Below are 20,133 nucleotides of genomic sequence, written 5' to 3' on the forward strand. Positions count from 1 at the left end.
TTTTCATGCTTACTCCTGGGTTTGCATGTGGCCTTTGGTGGCCAGGCTGACTGCTATCCTGCCATAGATGGCTGTGTTCCTCCATCTAGTGCAGAGATCATGGACATTGGGGACATCCCCAGCCTTTAAGGGCTCCGGGGATGGGGAAGGGAGAGGAGTGATCTTGGTTACGGCTGGAATGGCCGCCAGGGCACCCTGGGAAGGCTGGAGGCCCCCTATTTCAATATAAATGTCTACACAGCACTTATTTTGAAATAGCTATTTCGAATTTGGCTTTATTCCTCGTGGAATGAGGTTTACCAAATTCGAAATAAGTGCTCCGCTATTTTGAATTAATTTCAAAATAGCGGTTTGGCTGTGTAGACGCTAGGAAATAATGGCTGTTATTTCGAAATAACTTTGCTGTGTAGATATACCCTTACAATACTAGGTTTTTTTGTCTCAGTGTTAGAATGGACAGGGATGGGCAATTAGCCAGGATGGGCGTGGTGGCGTTCCTGGCTTTTGTTTGCCAAAACTGGGAATGAGCGACAGGGAATGGATCACTTGATGAATACCTCTTCTGTTCATTCTTTCTGGGGCATTGAACATTGACCACTATTGATACTGGACATAGAAGTGTCTCAAATTTAAGTCCTGATAGGTTGAAACATATTAATCCACTTAGTGGCAATACCAGGGCTTACTATAAAAGTCCCAGATATGGAAGATGCTGGAGATTTTTCTAGGATAAAGGGATCACGTGATCAAATTGGGTAACATTAGAAAGGCTCAGAGACATTATATCTTCCAATAACTTTGCAGGGGCACTTTACAGTAAATTTAGCAAGGCAGTCTCTCGAGAAGATTTTACTGTTTCAAAAGGAATATACAAAAAGAAAGGCAAGAGATACATTTAGCAAAGTACAACTAAATCAGAACAGAAAATGAGAAAAGTTGATCAAAGAACAAAGAAAGAATTGCATTAAAATTAACCACAGTAGAGCCATAAAATCAGCTATAAACCCTTAGCAATCGAAAATTAAATGAAGAGGAAGGTTATATTTTAAATGGGTTTAAATTTTCCAATATAGAACTTGATAGTTTCAACCTATTTGGCCTCTCAGAAGATTTACTACTGGCTCAGGCAAGTCTCGTTGAACCTAGGTATCTGAGAGCATAAATCAGTCATCAGATAAAAATCATATGTATTTTAGTATTGTAGTACAAAAACACTGTGGGGGTTTTTTTTTGACTGACTGAAAAAATATTCTATTCAAAGAAGTTTGAGGACAAAAACAACAACAAAAAAGATTAGGGGAACGGAACAGGGGAGGGATCATGTGAGGATTACTTCTTGTGTTCCCTCCCTCTGGGGCATGTGGTATTGGTCACTGTCGGCAGACAGGATACTGGGCTAGATGGACCATTGGTCTAACCCAGTATGGCAGTTTTTATGTTCTTATGAACAACTTCTGTATGATGTGAGATTAATGAGGCTGGGACTTTTCAGCATGAAAAAAAAAAGAGATGACTTAAGGGGGATATGATAGAGGTCTCTAAAATCATGACTGATGTAGAGAAAAGAGATGAAGAAATGCTGTTTAATTCTTCTCATAACACAAAAACTAGAGGTCACCAAAAGAAACTAGTATGCAGCAGATTTAAAATAAACTAAAGGAAGTATTTCTTCACACAATGTACAGTCAACCTGTGGAACTCCTTCCCGGAGGACATTGTGAAGGCCAAGACTATAACAAGGTTAAAAAAAGAACTAGATAAATTCCTGGAGGAATAGGTCCATCAAAAGTAATTATCCAGGATGGGCAGTGATGGTGTCCATAGCCTCTGTTTGCCACAACTGGGAATGAACAACAGAGACTGGATCATTCCTTCTGGGCATCTGGCATTGACCACTGTTGGAAGACAGGATACTGAGCTAGATGGACTGTTGGTCTGAATCTGTATGGCCAGTCTTATGATCTTAAAAGGACCTTATCCTATGTCCACCGAAGTCTCTGAATGGATTGGTTTGTTTAGTAATAGTATAATGGATAGATACCTCACCCCTCACCTTTATGGCTGATCTGTCCTGTAGAAGATTATCAGGCCCACTTCTTGAATGACAATGAACACAAAACAGAGATGTTATGAAAGCAATTACTATTTGTCATATTGATCTGTGATATGCAACACTACTCAAATTCAAATGAACTTGACAGTTCCCAAAATTTTGCACGGAATGTGATTTCAAAAGTATGCTGAAAAGTTCTTGAAGTAAAAAAAAAAAAAAAAAGTAAACTATGTACTTTTCAGGGTGAAATTATGTTTGTAGTATTGTCTATGTCATTCAAGATTCCTGTGTCATGAAAGAACATAACTTTGCCAAGTATATGGGCTCTGCTGCGTGTTTTCCCTTAAGCATTTGGAAATAGACATTTCTGAAGATGGGATGAGAAATTAAATGGTTCAGTGGTCTATTCCAGTATGGAAAATCCTGGCATTTCTATTTATTTTTAGTAGGTAGCATTTTTTAATAGTCACAGGTTTATTTCCTCCCTTCAAAACTATGGATGAGAACCCAGTAGATAGAACCCTTTAAAATTAAAACATTGTGATAAGAAAGTGATTTCAGCCATAGCTATGTGGTACATCTAGCTTTATTTTTATAGGATCCAGTTATAAATTTCATATTTAGAAAAATTCTCACTGAATGTAATGCTTAGTGTGTAATTAAGTCCAAGGTTTGGATTTGATCCTGAGAATTCTTGCAGAAACTGTATATATATATGGGTGAGTGTGTGTGTGTGTGGGGGGGGGGGGGGGGAAGTGGGGAGAGCACATAGATATCATGGCAGAGTTCTTTTGAGAATCACAATGGATAAAATTGAGCTCTTTGGAGAGGCTTAATAGAGAATCCTATGCACCACTTAAAAAACACTTTTGAAGTATGGGCAAAAGTGGGCCTTATGTTGTGTGCTCTCCTCTCCTCAAAAGTCCTTTGCTCTCCTCTCCACAATGAGACGTCTTTCTGATGACTGCTCCCACCAGTGTTTTGCATCCTAGCAGAAGAAGAACAGTCACTAAAACAGATGCTTCATGTGCAAAAATCAAAGGCTAGAGCAAGCCAACAATTTTTGAGTAGAACTCTCCATTGAAATCAATGTGGGAATCTTGTGTAAATAAATCTGAGAAAATGATACAGCACAAGAAATTGAAGTACTTAAAAACTATGAGCCAGATCCCCAGTTGGTAAAACTGCTGTAACTTCACTGAAGCCAATGGACCTAAAGAAAAGTGCACAAGCAGAGGATTGGTCCCTTCAGTTATTGAAAAATCTTGATTTCAGGAGTTTGACTCATGCAAAATAACTTCCCCCCCTTTTTGATAGTTGTTATGTATAACAATTATTTTAAGGTAAGAATAATCAATACAAAAATAATATGCATAAATGCTTCTTTGCATGTTTATGGAAATCCCACCTGCAGTGTGTAACATAATAATTATAAATATATAATTAAAATAATGTATTATTATTTTAATTATGCATGTGGCCAAATTCCTCTGGATAACTTAAAGAATAACTAACTGCATCCCAGTACCTGAATACATTTACTAAGAAAAATAAAACAAACACCTAGTATTCCACCTCTTGATACCCCACATACTCTATGTCAAACTATAAAAGCAACAAAGGAGTCTTCACTCTACCTTTACAGATTCTTTGTATGAACTTTACAACTGAACTGGTTTATCTTGTGCTTAAATTAATTTCTGCTAAAAGACTGTAAGGAGAGAACTTCCAGGAAAAAAAGCAAACACTGACCATGAATTGAAAGTGCCTGGTAAAATAACTTATGCAAATATAATCTATAATAAATCATGTTATATTATATATGAATGGAAGTTGTGGAGGGGACAGGCTAGAAGATAAAACCATATGACACTACCAGAAGGGAATGCAAATAAAATGTTTATTTTTAATATGACACAGCTGGCTGTGAAGGGGGCCTTTTTAATTTACAAGGCTTCTGCATCTGGTTCTTTGTTGAATAGTGATAGAAATGTAGCCGTGTTAGTCTGGGGTAGTTGAAGCAAAATGCAGGACAATGTAGCACTTTAAAGACTAACAAGATGGTTTATTAGATGATGAGCTTTCGTGGGCCAGACCCACTTCCTCAGATCAAATAGTGGAAGAAAGTAGTCACAACCATATATACCAAAGGATACAATTAAAAAAAATGAACAAATATGAAAAGGACAAATCACATTGCAGAACAGAAGGGGGATGCGGGGGGGTGGGAAGGGGGAGGAAGGAAGGTAAGTGTCTGTGAATTGCTGATATTAAAGGTAGGGAGAGTGGGATGTTTGTGAGTTAATGGTATTACAGGTGATAATTGGGGACACTGTCTTGGTAATGGGTGAGAAAGTTCAAAGTCTTGTTAAGTCCTTGTTGGTAAGTGTCGAATTTTAACATGAATGACAGTTCAGAGGATTCCCTTTCAAGTGCAGATGTAAAAGGTCTTTGTAGCAGAATGCAGGTGGCTAAGTCATTTAGAGAGTGTCCTTTCTGGTTAAAGTGGCCAACCACCACAGGACATACCACACTAATACCAACCCTGGTACCTTCCCTTGCAACAAACCCCGTTGCCAGCTTTGTCCACATATTCATTCTGCTGATACCATTATTGGACCTAACCAAGTGAGTTATAAGATCAAGAACACATATTCCTGCGCATCCAGAAATATAATCTATGCTATCATGTGCCGAAAGTGTCCGTCTGCTATGTACATTGGACAAACATCTCAGACACTTCGCCAAAGGATTAATGCCCACAAAACAGATATCAGACAAGATCACAAAGAGAAAACAGTTTCTTGCCACTTTAACCAGAAAGGACACTCTCTAAATGACTTAGCCACCTGCATTCTGCTACAAAGACCTTTTACATCTGCACTTGAAAGGGAATCCTCTGAACTGTCATTCATGTTAAAATTCGACACTTACCAACTAGGACTTAACAAGACTTTGAACTTTCTCACCCATTACCAAGACAGTTTCCCCAATTATCACCTGTAATACCATTAACTCACAAACATCTCACTCTCCCTACCTTTAATATCAGCAATTCACAGACACTTACCTTCCTTCCTCCCCCTTCCCACCCCCCCGCATCCCCCTTCTGTTCTGCAATGTGATTTGTCCTTTTCATATTTGTTCATTTTTTTTAATTGTATCCTTTGGTATATATGGTTGTGACTACTTTCTTCCACTATTTGATCTGAGGAAGTGGGTCTGGCCCACGAAAGCTCATCATCTAATAAACCATCTTGTTAGTCTTTAAAGTGCTACATTGTCCTGCATTTTGGTTCTTTGTTATGAGCTTCTCAGAATTTCATATAGACCTAATCCTGACATCCTTGCTTGAAAGAGCAGGCTTGTCTGATTGAGAAGGAACTGAACATGTAATGCAGAATGACAATCACCTATTACTCTTCTTCAGATGGTAACAGGAAAGAGTCCAGAAAAGATATGCGGCGACTTGAAAAAACAAACAAATCATCTGGGCTATCTGCTATTGTTGCCTAAAGTTGGTCCAAATGGAGGAGAGCTTTTAGAAGGAACCTGTCTAGCTCCAATGGAACGTGGTGGGAGGAATGGTATGCAAAAATCCTTTCAGTGCTTAATTTTCCTTTTACATACCTAATGAAGAGCTTTAGTACATTAAGATGCAGTTTGCAACTTCCCCACAAGCAAAATGAAGAAGTCCTTGTGCTTGAAAAGTGCCCCACATTTTAAGTTTTTTTTTCATATTGTATATGTCAGGATCGGACATGCACATTGCATGCCAGTCATTTAAAGGACAAGCTGACAAAATCAGGAAGAAGCACATAGAAATGCGATATATTGAGAAAAGCACATTCAACAAGTTTGGGTATAAAGGACTTGAAGGTAAAATAGGCATTCTAGAAGTTCGGCATTCAAAGAGTTAAGGCTTGGGGTAAACTGCTCCTCTGGCTAAGGTAATGTAACTGTAGTAGAAACATCTGACACTTGGGAAATCATGGTAGCTAATTAACCAAATAAAGAAATCCAGTCAAGCAGGAAGCAGAGACCAGCTAGTAAATGGATGAAGTATGGCACATTGAAAAAGGCTTACTTGCCATGGCTTGGGGTCAGCCAATATCCTTTCCCATGATATTGGGGATCGATCCAAAGTCCACTGAAGTCGACGGGAATCCATACTGGATGCAACTGGCTTTCAATCAGGCCCTGATAGACTATGTCTACACTACAAGGGTATTTTGAAATAAGTTATTTCAGAATAATAACTCTCAAAATAACTATTTCGAAATAGCAGGTCCATACTACAGGGAAGCCTCAAAATTAGTTCAAGGTAGGCTCCCCTAATGTGGATGCACTACCTCGACTAAGAGCCCTAGCAAACACTGGGGAGTAATTACTTTGTATGGCTCTGGTGAGGAGCTACTTCAAATAGCAGCAGTGGAGCATCCATACTACCATTATTTTGAAATAGTTATTTTGAAATAGGTATTATTCCTCCTAAAATGGGGGTTTATTATTCTGGAACAAGAAGCCCGTTATTTTGAAATAACATGAATTATTTTGAAATAACGCTGTAATGTAGGCATGCCCATATAGTGTGCAAGATACATTGATGGGAATAGAGCTTAACAATTGGTGTGTTAACATAATTAAATACATCAATGGTCAGACCCAGTGTCACAAAGACTCTGTGTTACTATTTGAATACCACCACAAGAATTTTGGATATTTCAGTGGTTTCCTGTAAATTCAATACATTCAATAACTTAATCTGTTACTTTACTGAAATTGCAGTATAGATTTGAATTAGGTATTTTGATATCTCAAGTATTTTTTTCTCTTTCAAAAGTTACTAAATCCAGGGCCACAAACCTGCCTTTTTTTAAAGTCCCCTAGTCTATTTAATTTATTTTTGTATTAAGAGCGAAATGTGATCATCCAGGAATAAAAGTTTATTTTTTACTCTTTTCAGACATATACCCAACACCTTAAATTAATTGATTTATTTTCAGTTCAACCATATAAATTCAATCCACTATGAGAGCTGGTCCCCCCATTCTCATTCCCAAATGTATAGATGTATTTTTAGCTATAAAAACTGGAGAATTGTACTCTCCAATGAAAAATTCCTTCATCTATATCACTCCCATTTATATCAATGGAAGTTGCATATAGGAATATAAAGGATGTTATATGACTCAGGGTATATTATCACCGGATGCCTTAGCTAAATGCCATCAGTGGAACAAATCCAACAGAAATAAAAACAATTATGAACTGCTTCTCAGAAGTCTAAAGTCCATTGAAACGAATTGTAGTCATTTCTAAAAGATTAAACTGAAATCATGTCAGCACCTATCTATGAATATACAGTACATCCTTTTGTAAAAATACTGCAGTATTTACATTAATAGCACAGAATATTGTAGTGGATCGATTGAAAGGTGCAGTGTTTTGCTTTATTACAAAAATTATACCAGATTTCTTGGATAAAACTGTAATAAAACTGTAATAAATATTTGTTCCATTTATCAACTCCACCTTCCTTTGTTTATCAAAGCTGGCTTCTTAGATAAAAGAGGGAAGAAAATAAGCATTTTATTAGCAGTGCAAAAGACAAAAGGAAGGTTCCATTGTTTTTAATAAATACATTGTCATACAAATGTCTTGCTGATTTCCCCTTCACCATCTTCAGGATCCTGAAAACAAGGATTTGAATAAACAGTTTTTTATTTTAATGAAGTAATAAATGCAGAAAGACAAGAGCTGAAGTCCTTATCTGATGTCATGAAAATAAACAAGAGTAAAATACCAACCCAAAACAAGTGTGTGGGGTGGCTGGGAAAAAACTTTAGAGTGGAAAGAAATATTCAGGAGTAATATAATGCAATTCTAGGCTTGGCTCTTACAACAAACCATCAAGTTAATTTAATTCCTCAAACCCCATTGCTCCAACAAAATGTTGTTTAAATCAATTCATTCTTTCATTACTCTGCTTAAGAGCACCGTGGAGTGATGAGAAATTACTGAGAAGACTTTCATGTATCAGAATTCCTTCAGTTTCACTTCATTTTCCATCCTGACATGGGATTAATGTGCTGCATTTGCATGCTAAAACAGAACATTTAATTGTAAAAGTGGTGTTGTCAAATTACCTTTCAATGAGTTTGTTTCAAATGGTTCATTAAAGTTTTCAGAATTGCTCACTGTACGATTGCATCTCTGCTATGGTTTGATATATTATTTTTCTCATCAGTAGCTGGTACTGAGAAAACCTTTACTTGATACACTATTTGCTAGTCCAGCATATTTTGAACAAAAAGCTGTCACCAAGTCAGTTAATCGTGTAAGTGTGTTTTTAAGTTTATCCCTATACAGAAGTACAAAACTTACTTCCTCATCACTAGTCCAAAAAGAGGGTAATGAGTTTGCTAAATATGATACCTAAGGGATTTATGGCTAGATTTTTAAAGGTATTTAAGTGTCTCACAGGTTTTCAAAAGCAACTAGGCACCAAACATCTTTGATTTCAATGGATGTTAGGCATCTTTTGATGCTTTTGAAAGTCCTACTATAGGCACCTAAATGGCTTTAAAAATCTGGCTTTTAGTCTTCCCCTTTGGTCTTTAACATTAGAAGTCTGGGCTTCAAACTCTGCTGACAGCCCAAGACAGATCGCTTATATTATGGCACCCAATTTGGGATTTGAACTCTCAAAAGCCTGAGACACTTGGGATTAGTGCATTGCTCCCAGATATAGGAAGGATATATAACTTGTTAGCCACATGTGGGTCTGCAGCCCAGGGCTGGACCGAGCCATTCCGGTGCCCCCGGACAGTTTAATTGAGCCCCGGATTGGGGAGGCGCATGTGCGACCCTACCCCCGCCCAGCACGCGGAGGAGGGCGCGCGGAGCTGGCGGCGGCACGATGCACGTTCCCAGCCTGGCCCAGCCCAGCCCGGCTACCACTTCTGGTGCACAGCCCGTGGCTGCCCGGGGTGTGCCTGAACCTGGCTGTGCAGGGCCCCACGGCAGCGGGGGGGAAAGGCACTGCTGGCCGACGCTGAGGGGGTTAATGTGACCCCTGCCCCGGGCACGCAGCGCCTGATGGCAGCTATAAGGGGCGCTGTGCGTCCCTTACAGCTACCATCAGGTGCCCCCCCATAGGTTGGTGTCCCGGGCAGCTGCCCGGCTAGCCCATGCCTTAATCCGGCCCTGCTGCAGCCTCTGCTAGTAGCTGGACCACACAAAAAATTAATGGGTCTTCTCAATCAAACAGCTAAGCTTTATTTTACTCCATTCAGCTTTTTATGCTTGATGGCCACAGCCATAATATCTGGGCACCTCTCAATAATGCAGCAAATGACAAGACTAGCATCAGTCATAGATAGTGCATTCAGAGCTGAAGATCCTGGTTAGAAACCCAGCTTTTACTCCTTAAGGTATGGGTCTTCTGCATTTGGGCATCCCTTTTCATCCAGAGCTGTCAGAGTACTTTATAAACCTGAATTCATCCTCCCTGCAATGTGAGTTTTTTCTCTCTATTACCATATCTGTAAGGCACTCTTTCAAATTAAAAATGAGAAATGGAAACTATTTATATTTAGACACCTGGACAGGTCAATCAAACCTTGACTGTCGTGTCAAACCACCCTTGTTACTGATTCACTGTGCTTTTCGCTGTCAATCATTGTTTCTTTTTTATTAGCACATCCTGTGATTGATGATTTATTGACATAACACTGTCACTCTGCTTCTAGGAGGTTTGCAAAGTAGGGAATGTAAAGGACATTTATTTCTGTGGTAAAACTACACCTTCATCAAGGGCCTCTCATACACTGTCAGACTCAGAGGGATTAGTGAACATTGTGGTTAAACATCTTGGCCTTGGTGATTTCCTTAATGGACATGTAGCCCTGAGACACAACACAGAGCATCTGTTGTAATCTCCTTACCAAAAATGACCAGATGTTTCATAGCCTAGTCTGGGTCAGTAGCACTTAGATGAAAATCCAGTTTAATGAAGTGTCTTCCAGAGTGATTTAATGGCTTTAGAGTTGGAGACTGGGTTTACCGATCTTTTGTTGATTAGCCCTCAGAGAATATATATCAAGAGAAGGAGAAAACTCCTTGGGCTACATTACAGGTAATGTGTGCTGGAGGACATTGATTGAGTTTGTAAGGCACAACTCTGCATTGGACTTGTCCAGGAGGAGCTCAGGCTAAGTCTGTCATTCAGGCAGACGTAGTTAGTTCCTGAGCTCTTTTCTGTGCATGGTGTTCTTTCAGGTGTGCAGCATTTTCTGTGGGTGAGTGGAAAGAAAGAGCCAGTACCAGCTCTCATCCTTTCTGCACTTTTTTTTTTTTTGCTTCATTGGGCTGGTGTGCGGGAGCACAGAGATTAATGCAAGGGAATACAACAGGAGGCAACCTTCACCTTCCCAGACTGTGTTGTGCCAAGGACTAGAGATGTATGGTCTTGGGGGCAAGGATCAAGTTTTCATCTACATGCAATTTTCTTCAAATGGTTTATTTTGTAGTTTTTTGGGGGCCTTCAAGTTAAGTCTGAAGACTGCATACACTGTACTGTAGCATTTATTTATTTCAGTGCTTAAAGAAAGCACCAGGGACTATATGTAAGCTGGGATAAGAAAAACTCAATTGTGTGTCATATTGAATTAGCAGTATAAAGAGACCATATTTTAAAGAAGAGACTGGAGTTACAGTTGAGATTCCAGTCTTATCCAGGAGCTGTCTTGACTTTAGAGAGCTTGATTTCAACCCTAATGTTGCATTAACACTATTTTTTAGTTTATTCTCTGTCTGTGTTTCTGGGCATGCTGCCCAGGCATATACTTGATGTAGGATAGAGAAAGTTAAGCTTTGTTTTAATCAATGATGAGTCCAAAATGAAATCACATGTGAGCTGTACTTAGTCATCATCTGAATGGAAATTGCATGGTGTTGATCATTGCTATATGTAATACCAATTCTAGGAGAAACTGTATTGCAATATAATGGAATAATCTGAATAAGCACCACTGTCCTCATATGGAGTCAACCTGCTAAACTGTTTGTGACTGTCAAATCTCATTGTTGGCTCTCAAAAGGGTAAACACCCCTATTCTGCTGACAACTGAGTTTCTCCTATAGTCCTAGTGGTAGAAATTAAGGACATGGTTCTATTTTCATTTAGACTCAGCTGTAAATCCTCTGGGGTAAATGGCGGTACACTAATATAAATCAGAACAGAATTCCAGTACTTTTGGTTTTTTAGAGATAATCCTGAATGCTAAATCTCAACTGCAGTTGATCTGTAGTACATGTACTATCTGCAGAAAGGCTTCCAACATGTCTCATGACTTATCCACAAAGCAATTGCTAGGTAAAGTATTTGATTTTACATAGAGTTACACCTGTTATTAGTATATGTTGCAGACGTAATATGATTTACTAGTGTTGTTTGTTTCCTGCTGCTATGTCAGCAATTGTTTTAATCCAAGTCTCTTTAATAGACTCTGTTTATGTCTCCTCCTCATGTAAAAACTCAGCAACAACCAGAAAGGGAAATTAAAAATAAAATCAAGTACCTACTATGCTAATTTAATGAATACAAGGAACATTTCCCTCAAATGTCTTTTTCCCCTCATCTTTAACAACAAGGGCACTGTAACAGTGTGGAAGCTTTGTGGTAATTATTTCCATTACATAGTATCTATTAAGTTTTTCTCTTTACATAAAAATATGCTGGACTTAGCACTTATATAAATTTAGCAGGACATTATTGTGTCAGCCTGGGAAAACAAAAGTGAAATAAGGGTTCTGCAGGTTAAATATAATATGTATTAACAGGATTATTTAAGTCTTTGAGTCTCTCAGAAGTCATTATGAGGTTACCAAAGGTGATCTGAGGTGTTCTTAGCTCTTATATCATGTTAGTGGTACAATTCTGGTCTGGTTTTTAATGAAGATAGCACACAGAAGATGGCACTTAAAAGTGATGGCCAGATCCTCAGATGGTATGTATGAGCATAGCTGGACTGATAGCCAACTGAATCTCTGGCATATAAGTCTTCAGGTCATTTTTGTCGTCTACATCAGTGTTTTTAACCAGCGGTACGAGTACCCTTAGGGGTACTTGTGAGAAGTCTGGAGAGGGAGGGTACATCGACACAACTGAAATTTGGAGAAAACTGAACTTTTGTTTTAAGTTTTTCAGCACTTTATTATTTTTGTATTTTTACACCCAAAAATTTCATTGCCCACCTGGCTACAATTAAGTTGTTTAAACAAATGTGTTGCAATGGTAGAAAAAAATTGTGTGGTCTGAAAACAGTAGGTCCTGGTGGTACTTATAATTTTTTTTTTAAAAAAGTACTTTATATAAAAAAAGGTTGAGAAACACTGGTCTAAATTATAGAAATGCTGGATGTAAAGGGCTGTATTTCCTCTACATCACTGGTTCAGTTCTGAGGCATCTCCTACAATGTTTCCCTTCCTGCCATCTTAAAGACCTTAAATCACAATCACCATTCTTCTGATGGAGGACAACTGGAGGGGACTTTGTTACCTAACAGTACTGCACCTTCATCTGAAAGAGTCATTATTGAGCAATACTGCAGCACTATAACTACACTGACTGTCTCCTGCTTGATAGGGCAGTAAACCAGCCCAATTCAGACTAAAAGCTGCTTGTCACTTGGCAGATCTTTTACATTCCTCTTATTTTCAGTAACTGGGGGAGGGGAGGGCACATTCTGTTTTCATATACACCAGTGCAAGGCAGGAGTAATACTGTTGACCCCAGTGGAGTTACTCTGGGTTTACACTGAAAGCAGAATTTGGCTCAAGATTTATACTTTCAGTATCCAGTGGACAAATGCAAAGTGGAGAGGTGGATATCAGCAACAGGCTGTTGGTGAGACAGCTCCATTGGCTGGCTAAAAGGGTTCTGTTCTTAATCACATCACAGAGGACAATAGCTGCCCAGAGTTCTGTGGACAGGGGCTGTGACTTCATTTCTGCCTTGAAAGGATGTTGCACAAAAAACAGGGTACAAATGGTAGCAATATCTCAGGCTGCTGCTCTCAGTACAGAACAGGTGCATCCCCCCCACCATCTGCTGTGCCATACTGCAGCCCAGAACTCCTTTCCAGTTTCAGCAGCCTTACTGCAGGATCTCTCCCCAGCCCACCTGACAAGCATAGGTGGAGCAAATCAAGGAGACATAGGCGTTGCATAAAGCCTCTGCCTGAGCAATTACTTGATTTTACATGTGGATTTTCTGGAAATGCACTAAACTGTAAGGTCCTGCCAACACATGACTCAGAGACTAACAAAAACCTCCTGCTGACTGCATTGCTCTGTGTGTGTGTGTATGTGTGTGTGTGTTGGCGGGGGGAGGCAGGGCAGTGGTCTTCTAAATCACTTCATTACTGAGGATTTGTACATGATTCTCTGAAGCTTTGTAATTGTTTCAGCTGCCTTGCCTTTTAAACTCTGCAACTTGTTGTAACCTTTGTAAAACCTTGCAACTTTGTAACTTTTCGTAACTTTCATCCACTCTGCTTGTAACTTGCTCTAACCTGCATTCTCCCCTGAGATATGAATGTGGGTGTGAGTAGAGACTATTGTGTGTTTGGAATTAGAAACTGCAAGGCTGAGCATGTGGAGCCAGATGATGAGTCATCAGACCAATCAAGAAGTCAGGGCTGCTCTGCTGGATCAAGGGAAGTCTGGGCACCCTCCCTGAAGACAAATGTGAATGAGTCACAAGAGTTGTACAGAGGCAATAAGAGGAGAGAGCATGTGGCAGAAGCTCCCTTTTCTTAGAAGCTCTCTTTCTTTTCTGACCAGCTCCCCAGCTATGATCAGCAGATAGACCCTCTAGAATCAGCTCCTTCTGCAACCCATATGCCTGATGGCAGGAATGTGTGTGTGTGTGTGTGTGTGTGTGTGTTCCCTTTTAGTTTAAACCTTTAGTGGCAACTCTGTCCTCTTTAGTTTAACCATATAGTACATATAATGGAGTGTTAATTCCTCAATCAATAAATCCATACTAGTGTAACCCTGGTTGGTTTCCAGCGGGAATTTTGGGGTAACAATAGGCAGGTTCCACCCCCACCTTCTGCTATGAGTTCTCAGCCCCAGGAACCCTAAACATCTACCCTGCTTCTTTCTTCCTAGGACTTCTTCCTATGTCTCCCACTTTTTATAGGGTGCTGACCCCATACGCTCATCTCCCTGTAGTATCCTGTTGTGCCAGGGCTGTTCTCCTCAGGGAGATGGTTTCTGTTCAGAACCCCTTACTGAGGCATAGACTGTCCTTATTTCCACCTTGCAGACCTATGCTTAGTCATCTGACCTTTTATCACTCATTAGCTCCCCCTGGGGAGCTGAGCTAAGAGTGGCACTGATGAACCTGAGTTCAATCCTCTTAAAGGACCATTTCTGTGCCATATCTACTTCACAAGGGGTTGGGAATCTGACTCATAAAAATACCCCCACAGCAATCTCAGAGGGCGTTATTCTTCCCCTCTAGACATCTCTCTTTTCTCTCTGCAGTGAATGTATCTCGCCTGTGATGGAGTGAAGCAACCCCGTCACTTACCAGCGCCGCGAGCCACGGGCACCGGTGAGGTAACCGCCGCCGTGACCATGATTGCCATGGCACAACAGGAAGCCGGAGGCATGGCGTGTCATCAGGACGCGCCCGGGGGCAGCAAGGATGTCATAGATGCGCACGGGCAGAATAGGGAGGGGCGCCCAGAAGTGAAGGGTAAAAGCGGTGCCGAGAAGGGGCTCGGAAATAAAAGGGAGAGTGGGGAAAGGAGCTGGGGAGAAGGTACGGAAGGAGGGGAATTGGCTGGAGCGTGAGGGGGGAGGGCAGTCACTGCCCGGCAGAGTGGAAGAGACCCAGGGTGGGCCGTGGAACCCTGAGAGCAGGTGCGTTTGGGGTAGACACCCCACCTGCTACCGTCAGGAGACACACTCCTGATGTTAGGGCCCTGGGTCGGGGTCCGGAGAGAGGGTGGGCCCAGACCCCCCACTCTGCCCGGGCGGGCCTGGATCACCGACCAAGTTATCACAAGGGGGGGGGGGAGAGGGACCGAATCATGACAGAGGGGACAAAGTGTGACACGTGGTGGAGAACATGGGTATCAATCGGGGTCCTGCTCTAAGGACATACGACAGGGAGTAGCTGTATTTGTTGTTTAAAGGGACAAGCGCGATGGAGGTGGATAAAATCGTGGAATGGCTGGTGGAAAGTCAGCGCCAGTTGCAGCAGCAACAGACCGAAGCATTGCAGCAGCTGACGTCTGAATTTCGGGAGCAGCAGCGACAGCTGGTCCGTGAGTTGAGGGACGGAGGGAGTGTGACAGGACCCGTGGGCGGAGACGATGATGGGACAATAAGCTCTCGCCTCCCAATTAGGTTAGCCAAATTGGGGCCTGAGGATGACGCAGAGGCATTTTTGGTAACATTCGAATGAGTAGCGACGGTGGCCCGATGGCCCCAGGAACACTGGGCCACGATACTCGCCCTGTACCTCTCCGGCCCAGCACAGTTAGCCTACAGGGGCATGTCAGACCGGGACGCTCTCTGTTACTATAAGTTAAAAGAGGCGATACTCGATCAGCTGGGCATCTTGCCGGAGACCTACAGACAAAGGTTCTGGGCGGCCAAGTACTCACCAGGAGAACGACCCCGGGCGGTGGCTCAGTGGATCAGGGAGGCAGGGCTATGGTGGCTGGAACCTGCCACCAGGATGGCGGCTCAGGTGGCCGATCTGGTGGTGTTGGAGCAATACTTGCAGGTGCTTCCCCCAGAAGGGCAATGTTGGGTACACCGCCATTTGCCGGGGACCCTGGAAGAGGCGGTAACATTATTGGAACATTTCATGGCGGCAGAAGGCTCAGAGGAACGTAGCAGGGCGGGGAGGCCCTAGCCTGTGAGGGAAGGAGGGACAGAGCAATGAAGGGGCAGGCCCAAAGAGTACACCAGGGCGAGGCCCAGAGCGGCGGCTAGCCCCGGTATGGCACAGCCCAGAGAGAAAGGAGAAAGGGGAGGCACGAAACAATGAGGAAAAAGGCCTAGAGGTCAAGACGGTCCCGCTGCCGAGGCCAACCTGCTTCCAGTGTGGACAGGAGGGCCACTTCCACAGAGAATGCCCCATGATGGACTGTACGTATGGGCAACCCACTCCTCGGAGGGTACCGCGACAGGAGGTAAGCCGGGCCCGGATTACGCAGAGGGTGAGCCTGAACAGGGAAACAGTGGAGGCCGTGTTAGACTCAGGGTGCGGGCAGACATTAGTAAGAGAAGACGTTCTAAAAGGGGGAATGCCCAAACACCCCCAGGTGTGGATTAAATGTGTGCATGGGGACACTCGATCCTATCTGACAGTTCGAGTAGTCCTACAGGATGGACAACGAGGGGGGCCGCTGCGGGTGGTGGTAACATGACGGTTACCCTGCCCGGTATTGTTGGGCCGAGACTGGCCTGGATTTAGACAACTCCTACTAGGAGGGGACCACACCCGGAGAGGAGATGTAAAAGCCGTTTGGGTGGCCCAGAAAGAGGGAGGCATGCGCCAAGCTCAGCAGGAGGGGGGAGCAGCGGCAGCCTTAGTAGTGGACGCGGGAGACTTTCTGGTCTTACAGCGAGAGGACACAACACTCCGGCATGCTTGGGAGAACGTGCGGACGCCCGCAGTAGGAGCTGGGGGAACAGGTGAGGAACGCAGGCAAGGACCGTACTTCAAGATCCAGGGAGATAAGTTGTATCGAATCCCGGGGAGCGCGGAGCGAGAAGAGGAGGAAGCCCAGTTGGTTGTGCCTAGAGCTTACAGGTGGCGAGTAATGGAACTGGCGCACGACAACCCGTGGGCCGGGCACCTAGGGATGGAGAAGACCCAGCAACGGGTACTCCAACGATTTTATTGGCCCGGCCTTTACCAGGATATTAAGAATTTTTGTGCCTCCTGCCCCCAATGTCAACGGATGTCGGGGGCGAGGGTGCCCCGAGCCGCGCTGGTACCCATGCCGCTGGTGGCGGAACCTTTTGCGCGCGTGGGTATGGACCTCGTAGGGTCCCTTGAGCACACATGGAGGGGATACCAGTACATATTAGTGGTGGTAGATTATGCCACGCACTACCCAGAAGCCGTTCCCCTGCGTAAGACTAACGCGGCAGCGATAGCCGACGAGCTAATGAAAATGTTTGCACGGGTCGGCCTCCCCAAAGAAATCCTGACCGACCAGGGTCCAAATTTGGTATCATGCCTAGTGTCAGAATTGTGCAAGTGGTTACAGGTTAAGAAGATCCACACAGCGGCATACCACCCCCAGACGGACGGGCTGGTTGAACGCTTTAATCAAACACTGAAAGCGATGTTGCGAAGGCTGGCACAGGACGACCCTCGAGAGTGGGATAAATTATTACCGCCCCTGCTCTTTGCAATACGCGAGGTACCTCAGGCCTCGGTGGGGTATTCCCCATTTGAGTTGCTGTACAGGAGGCGGCCCCGGGGAATATTAGACCTGGTGCGAGAGGGGTGGGAAGAACAAACCTCAATGGCACTAGGGGCCATCCAATACGTGGTCAAATTGCAAAATAAGATGTGGACGATAGGGCGATGGGCCCAAGAGAATTTGCAGCAGGCGCAGGAAACGCAAGCCCGCCATTATGATAAATGGACGTGGACGAGAACCTTTAACCTGGGTGACCTGGTGCTGGTATTGTTGCCAGCGGGGGATTCCAAACTGTTAGCCAAATGGCAAGGACCCTACCGGGTGACGAGAAGAATCGGGGAGGTGGATTATGAGGTACAAGTAGGGGGTAGGCGTTGCAAGACCCAGGTCTATCACATAAACCTACTGAAGTGCTGGGTACCCAGGGAGGCCCCCCCGGTAGAAGCTCTTAATGCTGACATCGAGTTTGGGCCGTGGGGGGAGGAGGAGGTGACTTGGACGGCTAGCCCCATGGAGGCAGGGTTGAATTGCACCCAACAGGATCAACTATGGGAGGTATTACAACAAGCGGCGGCTAGCCTAACAAGCAGACCTGGAAAGACGACCATGGCGTGCCATGAGATCGACACAAACCCCGGCCAGAAAGTAAGAGACCCCATGCGCCCCATACCCCGAAAGTTATGGGCAACTGTACAGCGGGAGCTGCAGGATATGGTCCGGTGGGGGGTAGTGGAGAAGTCGCGAAGTGATTGGTGTAGCCCAATCATGCTAGTCCCAAAAAAGGACGGGACCATGCAGTTTTGTATTGACTTCCGTAAAGTAAACGCAATTTAAAAGTTCGACGCATACCCCATGCCTAGAGTTGACGAGCTCTTGGAGCGGCTAGGACAGGCCAGTACCTGTCAACTGATTGGCAGATCCCACTGTTGCCCTCAGCGAAGGAAAAGACGCCGTTCGCCACCCCCTTCAGCCTATTCCAGTTCGTCACCATGCCGTTCGGACTGCATGGCGCGGCAGCCACCTTCCAACGACTAATGGACCAAGTCCTAGAGGCTCACCGGGACTATGCGACTGCCTATATCGATGACATAGTCATCTTCAGCAGTTCCTGGGAAGACCACCTCCGGCAACTGGAAGCCATACTACTAACGCTCCAATGGGCTGGACTCACCGCGAACCCGAAGAAGTGCAGTTCGGTAAGAGGGAGGTATCTTATTTAGGATACACAGTGGGGAACGGGCAGCTGAAACCTCTACTGGATAAGGTACAAGCGATCCGGGATTACCCCCGCCCTCACTCAAAGAGACAAATTCGCCAGTTTTTAGGCCTGGCGGGATATTACTGGTGTTTTATAGCACATTTCGCCTTGTTGGCTGCCCCCTTGACGGACCTCACCAAAAAAAATCAACCCCCAAAGGTATTGTGGACACCCCAAGAGGCGCGAGTGTTTGAGACATTACGTAAATGTCTGACATCGGAGCCGGTGTTACGACCACCAGACTTTGAGAGACCGTTTATGTTACAGACGGATGCGTCAGAGGTGGGACTTGGGGCGGTACTAGTGCAAGAGGAGGGCAGGGTAGAATACCCAGTGGTATACTTAAGCAGAGAAAAATTACGCCACAATAGAAAAAGAGGCGCTAGCCATCAAGTGGGCGGTAGACTCTTTACGGTATTTTCTCATAGGAAACCACTTCACGTTGGTGACCAATCACGCGACACTGACGTGGATGCGAACCATGAAGGACACAAATGTGAGGATACTCCGCTGGTATTTAAGTATGCAACCATACCATTTCGAAGTAAGGCATAGACCAGGTAAAGACAATCAGAATGCCGATTGCCTCTCTCGACTGCCGGGAGACGAGCAGGAGAGAATGGTGAGTACAGAGGTACGGGTCAAGAAGAAACGAGGGAGAGGGAGAGGCAAACCCCTCGCCAACAACTTCCTGAAAGAGAGACGGGGGGGAGATGTGTGATGGGGTGAAGCAACCCCGTCACTTACCAGCGCCGTGAGCCGCAGGTGCCGGTGAGGTAACCGCCACTGCGACCATGATTGCCACGGCACAACAGGAAGCCGGAGGCTTGGCGCGTCATCAGGACGCGCCCGGGGGCGGCAAGGATGTCATAGGCGTGCACGGGCAGAATAGGGAGGGGCGCCCAGAAGTGAGGGGTAAAAGCGGCGCCGAGAAGGGGCTCGGAAATAAAAGGGAGAGTGGGGAAAGGAGCTGGGGAGAAGGTACGGAAGGAGGGGAATTGGCTGGAGCGCGAGGGGGGAGGGCAGTCACTGCCCGGCAGAGTGGAAGAGACCCAGGGTGGGCCGTGGAACCCCGAGAGCAGGTGCGTTTGGGGTAGACACCCCACCTGTTACCGTCAGGAGACACACTTCTGACATTAGGTCCCTGGGTCGGGATCCGGAGAGAGGGTGGGCCCGGACCCCCCACTCTGCCTGGGCAGGCCTGGATCACTGACCAAGCTATCACAAAGAGGGGGGGGGGGAAGGAACGAATCGTGACAGAGGGGACAAAGCGTGACATCCCCTCTTGCCCATGTTTTCAAGCTGCTCACTATCTAATGGGCTGATTATCATATAAGCAGCTTTGCACTTGCCAG

At 44.3% G+C, this 20,133-nt stretch overlaps 1 long non-coding RNA gene across 1 annotated transcript; it reads left to right on the top strand.

Moving 5' to 3' along the window:
• The first annotated feature begins 14,615 nt into the window (after nt 1-14,615).
• Nucleotides 14,616-19,628, top strand: LOC112546017 (uncharacterized). The gene is made up of 3 exons (XR_012903200.1): nt 14,616-14,825; nt 15,268-15,399; nt 19,207-19,628. It is a non-coding gene; the product is annotated as an uncharacterized LOC112546017 (long non-coding RNA).
• Nucleotides 19,629-20,133: the final 505 nt, after the last annotated feature.

Source organism: Pelodiscus sinensis, chromosome 4, assembly GCF_049634645.1.
Source record: "Pelodiscus sinensis isolate JC-2024 chromosome 4, ASM4963464v1, whole genome shotgun sequence".
Taxonomy (NCBI): domain Eukaryota; kingdom Metazoa; phylum Chordata; order Testudines; family Trionychidae; genus Pelodiscus; species Pelodiscus sinensis.